Source organism: Girardinichthys multiradiatus, chromosome 11 (genome assembly GCF_021462225.1).
Source record: "Girardinichthys multiradiatus isolate DD_20200921_A chromosome 11, DD_fGirMul_XY1, whole genome shotgun sequence".
In the NCBI taxonomy this organism is placed as follows: Eukaryota; Metazoa; Chordata; class Actinopteri; order Cyprinodontiformes; family Goodeidae; genus Girardinichthys; species Girardinichthys multiradiatus.
The window spans coordinates 27,039,697-27,046,635 of record NC_061804.1 but is presented as its reverse complement, the minus strand read 5'-3'; the positions used below and the strand labels follow the sequence as shown (position 1 = coordinate 27,046,635).

The following is a 6,939-nucleotide window of genomic DNA, read 5'->3' as shown; positions in this document are numbered from 1 at the left end:
GAGCAGGTGAACCGCATAAAGATAATTGACAGACAGAACAAAACGTGGCTGGAGCAAAACAGACTCTTGAATACAAACTAACAGAAACTAGAACAACATGAAACTAAAGCATGACCAGATCCATAAACCAAACTTGACAAAACATGAACAAGACTAAAACATGACCAGAAAAATAAACAAAAACATGATACAAAAACTGTGAGAAGCATATATGAAAAAAAAACAGAAACCAAACAACCCCAAATCATAATACATACTTAATCTAAGTGTGCTGTGGCTTTCTAATCAAACCAGTTATACCAGCTGCTTCACTATCTACCCCAGTGCCCCAGCCTCAGGTCATTTATGACAAACCTTGGGCCATTTATCCTTGTACTGTATGTTTATGAGCATTCCTATCCTATTGTAACAAAAGGGAAACATTAGAACGTATACTTTATTTCACTATGGTATAAATGGGAAAACCAGCTATGAATAATATTAATAATGGTTATTCCTAACAGGGTGTATTAACACCAGGAAAGTCCTTTGGTCCGCTTGTTTGGTCTGGAACAGAAGCGGATTTTATTTTTTTAATTTAGTGCATTCATTCATTCGACTCAGGTTTTGCAGTGTTCTATTTCTAGTTTTGGAATGGCATTGGTGAATTCGTACTGCAAGCTGAAGGAGACGATGTGCTCTGCATGCCCTTACCCACAGCATTCTGGATGCAGTGTTGCAAAGCAGCAGACGACTGATAAGGTATGACTTCAGTACAACATTCAATTTAGCTAACCGCTACGGTGGCTCATTAAGTCCAAAAAGGTTAATGTTTTCTGTAGTTGGATCGGATCGAGGCCGGTTTGTATTCTCACCAGAAGAGAGCTGCACCAGAGTCCATTAGGAAGCAGACCGAGATCTCCTCAAAAAGTAGGACTCGGTCCGGTTGTTCGGTCCGGACCAGGGTTTGCTAGAGTTTATTCACACCTGCACAAAAAGTCCGGACCAAGGGGGGAAATGAACTCTGGTCCATTTAAAGTGGGCCAAAAGTGGCAGGTGTGAATACACCCTTAGAGACACTGGCTCTTCTGTGATTGCAACATATTTCTTTTTCAGCATTTTTATGTTGCATTTGTTTTTTTGTGTTTGTGTATCTTGGAGATTGTTTGCAGCATGTTTAGCAGTTGCTGCGCATTTGCACCTGTTGGCTGCCTTAGTTTCTTGATGGATCCACAAATTGTCAACAATCGTAACCAATTCTAATTTAATTTCAACTGATTCTTAGATACAGTCGGCATATTGCTAACTAAGGTTCAGGCAGTATACTTAATAGATTCCTGTAAATCGTACTGAATTCTTGACAATATTAATACAAATCAATCTGAATCTCACAATTTATCTTTATCTATCCTATCTGTTTCATAACTGAATCTTAGGGGCTTCACAAATTGGACCAGAAAATATGAAAAATTCCAGGAATCCTTACAAATCTTAACATTTAGCAATTCTTGTGGATTTGTATTATTTGTGGTCTTTGTGGAATAGTGGCTTAAGAGTGTGAACAGGGGTGCTCTCCAGAGTTGTTTAGATGTTCTCTTTCCATGGCTGGGCCCAACAATGAGGAGAACATGCAAACTCCATGCAGAAAGACCCCAGGCCAGGATTCGAACCTGGGACCTTCTTGTTGCAAGGCAATAGGTCTACATATTGCACCGTCATGCAGCCCCATTTTGAAACCACCAAGTTATGTTTAGGTTTCAGCCAACTTGTCATGATTTGAGGGTGTTTGAGTTTTTGTTTTGGATGTTTACTGTGGTTTTGATTATGTTCTCCAAGTTGTGTGTTGGATTTCACTTCTGATCCTTGTTTTCTATCTGGTGTTTTAGATCGTTTCTCAGGCTTGGTTTCTTATGATTCTTGTATTTTGCTCAATGTGCATTTTAGTTTATGCTTTAATGCGTCTTAGGTTTGATTGTGTCCTGGTATTCCTTGCCATCTTTTGTGTTCACTCCTGTCACAGCCTGTGATCATCTACATTTGGTCCACCGGCATCATGCCAATTAGTCTCCATGTTTCTCCTTTGCCATGCCCTTTATATACTGTACACTGCTGTTCTGTTCATTCCTCGCGGCTACATACTGCTCATCTCCCTGTCTGTTTTTGATTCCATGCCTGTCCATTGAGCCAAGTCAAGCCCTGTGCGCCTTGCCTGTTTTTGTTGCCACCTGGCTGAGAGAGTTTTTCTTTAATTAAAACTTTTTACTCACCACAACTCTGCCTACCTGTCTGCATTCTGGGGTCCACCTGTAAACTGCATCCTGACACAATTAGCTGTTTTGAGGCAAAGTTGAGTAATTTAGAGGTGGTTCTCCTTCATTATTCCATTCACTTTATGCACCGCTGTCAGCGAGACAGTGTTCCTAGGTGACTCCTACAGACATACTACATGTTATGTAGCCAAATAGATAATGTTTTGTATTTTCTGATAAACCTTTTCAACAGAAGACATTGGTTTGTCCATTTGGGCAGCTGCAAGTTTTAGTCAAGCTTTAAATTACAAATTTAGGAGAAGGAACGTCTTTGCTGATTTGCACCAAATTTCTTCATGGAAATTTTAAATTTGCCACGTAATGAAAAAGAGGTCCCAACATCTTTCAGTTCATGCAAAGCTGGAATATTGACGTTTCCTGGACTGTTCCTGATCATTCTCACAAATTCTCCTGTCTGTGTCAGGACTTGAGCAACGGAGGAACCCAGAATGCAGACTAGCAGGCAGCATGACGGTAAGTGAAAAAATTATTTAATTAACAAAAACTCACTCCAGATGAGGCAGGATCAAAACAGGCAGATGAGGCAAGCAAGACAGGCATGACATGATCGAGAAAAACAAGACTTGAGCACGATCGAGACGACTAGACGCGAGCATAATCCAGAAAGCAAGACTTGAGCATGATTTCAAAAATTTTTCCGCAAGGAATAAACAGAACGAAGGTGTATATATGGAGTGTGAACCAGGTGAAGCAAGGAAACAGATTAACTAGGTGCAGGTGAACCGAATAAACTTAATTGACAGGAGAGAACAAACGTGACTGAGCAAAACAGGAATTCCAGAATACAAACTAACAGAAACATAACTAGAAAAACATGAAACGAAAGCATAACCAGATCCAAAAACCAAACTTGACAAAACATGAACAAAAACATGACCAGAAATATAAACAGAAACATGATTCAAAACTTCAACTGTGAAATAAGACCAACAAAACCCCAAAACACCCACAAATCATAACAGAACCCCCCCTTAAGGGCGGATACCAGACACCCAAGAGTCCAAACAAAAAACACAGAGTTCAGGCGGGCGACCGGGAGGTCGTCCCGAGCGGGCACAGATTTCAGGCGGGCCACTGGGAGGTTGTCCCATGCAGGTATAAAGTTCAGGAGGAGTCCAGGACCTGCTACTCAGAGGCCTGATCAGCCGGCGACGGCGGCGAGGACCTGGTGGAACCTCGGAGGCAGAGGCGGCGCCTGGCGAACCCTCGGAGGCAGAATCGGCTCCTGGCGAACCCTCATCTCTGGGTCAGAGGCCAGAACGAGTACAAACTGTTCCTTGAACCCCTCAGGAACAGGGTTCGACGGCGCTTCCTCCTCGAACCCCTCGTCTCTGGGTTCAGAGGCCAGAACGAGGACAAACGGTTCCTTGAACCCCTCAGGAACCGGGTTCGACGACGCCTCAGCTCCTGCCCACGCCACTGAAGGTCAGGGCGACGCCTCAGCTCCTGCTCACGCCACTGAGGGTCCTGGTCAGAGGCCAGAACGAGGCATGGGCAGAGGCTGAAGCGTCGCCGAGACCCTCAGTGGCGTGGGCAGAGGCTGAAGCGTCGGCGAGACCCTCAATGAGGGTCATTGAGGGTCTCGCCAACGCCTCAGCCTCTGCCTACACCACTGAGGGTTTCGGTGACACCTCAGCTCCTAATATAATAGTCTGAAGGTGATAGTTTAGGTCAAATGATTGAAACTTAGACACATTTGGGTGTTTCAGGAAGATGACTATTATACCAAGCACAAATTCTGAAATATTTTTGGAATTGATAAATCAAGTTGAGTTTAACCTTCTGGTTTGACCTTTTCAAAGCCAAGACCCAACTGACAAAAATAATAAATCTAAGTTTCAAAGTCAGGTCCATGTCAGAAAATGAAGCCATTTAAATTAGCTCTACCAATTCTTATAGGAACTGTGTGCATTTTGTTAGCAAAAAACTGCAGTTGATCTGTGTGCACGTTTTGGAGATCTCTCAGCTGGTTTACTTACTCTGTGTGTGTAGTCCATGCTTACCCTGACATATTGATGTCCTGTCTCTTTGCAGCATTTTGAGGTTTAAGTGTGTGGAAGATTAAGACTGAACATGCACTGGCAGTGGTGGGAAGAGGATGGTCGACATGAGAAAGTTATGGACTTGTGCACAGACATGAAACAACAAACAATGTACACTGAGACATCTGGAATCCCCAGAAGCATGACTGTCTCTTTAACCATTCATGAGAAAGTTGTGGCCTTCATGTCTTTAAAATGTACATTTTGTAATTTTATTTACTCTGCATTGTTTCTCAAGAGTAATTTAATAAATTTTGTAATAATGGAATATAAAATCATTATGTAATGCTTCATCTTCTGTATCACCTGTTCTCAGACTCCCATAGATCACATCATCTGTAAATACATAAATCTTAAGCTATCATCTTTTGGGTTGGGTACTGGGCCTTGTATTAATACCCCTTGAATATTTTACAAATAAAAATTTGAAAAGTGTGCATTTGCATTCATTCATATTATTTAAAAGTTAGTCATGTAAATCAGCTTTTTATGGAAAAGTGGGAAAAGAAAGCCTGTGCTGATGTAAAGTCAAAATAAATACCATGTACAGTTTGCCTCAAGGTTTGAAACTTGGTGGTGGCAGCATCATACTGTTGGCATGCTTTCCTTCAGCAGAGACAAGGCGGCTGGTCAGAGTTAATGTGACACTTTTCAGATGTATATTAGTAAAAACCATATATCCTTTACCTTCACAACATTGTGGTGGTCTAACACATAAAATCCCAGTTAAATACATTGAAGTTTGTGGTTGTAAACATGACAAAATACGAAAAGGGGGTACTAATACGTTTGCTAGGTACTGAATGTGTAATGTGACTGGGACTGATCGTTCACCCCCATAGAGGACCACACCTCCCGCTGGTATCCTGTGTCAGCTCAGGTCAAGCCCCGGTCGCATTTTGAACAATGGATGTGATCTCTGTGGTCTGGGGATAGAAAGCTTTGCCGCGTGCCTGCAAGCAAACAGACACAATGAGAATGAGACAATGTTTGTTGTGAAAGATCTTATCTTGGTTGGCAAGTCGGTGGTCAGCATGATTAAGCTTTTATTTTTACTACTCCGAGAATTTATGAGGACTGAGATAAATGTATCAAAATCTATCTGCAATTCAAGTGTAAAACATACTAGTAACTCCGCAATTTGGTACATTATTTATCAGAAACAAACATTCAGTGGATCATTTTCCCACTTGGAGATTTCAGGCCATCTTATTCATACATTATGATATTGAAGGCTGTACTTTTGATGGCTTGCTAATGCTTGTGAGACTCATAACTCTAAGTGCAAGGATGGTGACTTATTAGAAACTCATTTAAGAAAGGTTATTTCTCAATTTATGTTCCATGCCTATGGTAATCCATCAAGGTCAGTCATAAAACTGTCATCAATTAAAATTGCATTTTCATTTTCCAAAACATAAAATCTGTTAAAAATTTATAAGAATGAAGCAAAGAACCTAAAATAAGGTAACTCAAATGTTAATCCTATTTGCGTAAGAACAAGATTAGCAATTCACATGCTGAAACAGCAAGGTTGTAGTTGGAAACATTAGCTGTTGCTGAGTTCAACTTTTAAATTAAAAAGTTATGTTTCAACTGCATAGGAAGATAGCCTTTCTTAGAGAAATAACACAAGGATTGTCCTGCTTTGATTTTAACACTGTAGCCAAGATCACCAGCTATGGACATGTAGAACAATTCATAGCATGAGCTCCTCTGTTTGCAAACATCATGTGACTAATAATTAGTCTTAAGAACGCCATTGTCATATGCTCAGAAACTTCTGGGCAATGTAATTTCTTCTCCACCAGCTCCCTCCAAAAGCTTTAAAAAAACATTGTCACACTTAATCATAAATAAGCACAAAACATCACATTAATAACTGCACAGATAATGCCACACACGACTTAGAAGCTAAAATATATTATTAAAATTTGAAAACCACTCAGAATTCAATTTCATTGAATTTAGATACCATGAGCATAAAGGGTGTTTTTTATTCTGTTAGTCCTTGCTGTCACACTTCTGTATCGTCCGTGAGAACAGTGAGATCTGTTGGTCTCTGATGATGCTGTTGGCTCAGTTTGTAACCCGGGTAATATAAATGTCCTGTTGTGAGCGGAGGGAAGTTCCACAGATGAATTATGCAATTTTAATGACATGCTTGTGCAGTTTCCAACCACACTACAGTGGAGTTTGTCAGAATGCTGTTCTCAACCTGTAGAAGTTGCTAAAGCGTCTGGATGACAGTCCTAATTCGCACAGCTTTCTTAAAAAGACCAGTCTCTGTTGAGCCTTCCTAGTGATATGCTGTATGTTGTAGAACCAGGTGGGATCCTTACTGATGTATGTGGCAATGAATTAGAAGTTTTGCACCCTCTCCACCTGGTTCCCTTGAATGATTAGAGGGATGTGCTGCTCACTGCTCTCTCCTTGGTCGATTATCATCTCGTTGGTCTTTTCTGTATTCAGGAAGTGATTATTTTCCAGGCACCAGGAAGACAGCTGAGCCACCTTCTCCCTGTGGGCTGCCACCTCTTCCATCAGTAATTAACCCAATGACAGTTGCGTCGTCGGTATACTTTATG

At 41.1% G+C, this 6,939-nt stretch overlaps 1 long non-coding RNA gene across 1 annotated transcript; it reads left to right on the top strand.

Annotated features, from left to right (window-relative positions):
* The first annotated feature begins 2,421 nt into the window (after window positions 1–2,421).
* On the top strand, window positions 2,422–4,786 carry LOC124876027. Its single transcript, XR_007040194.1, has 2 exons — window positions 2,422–2,762; window positions 4,344–4,786. It is a non-coding gene; the product is annotated as an uncharacterized LOC124876027 (long non-coding RNA).
* Window positions 4,787–6,939: the final 2,153 nt, after the last annotated feature.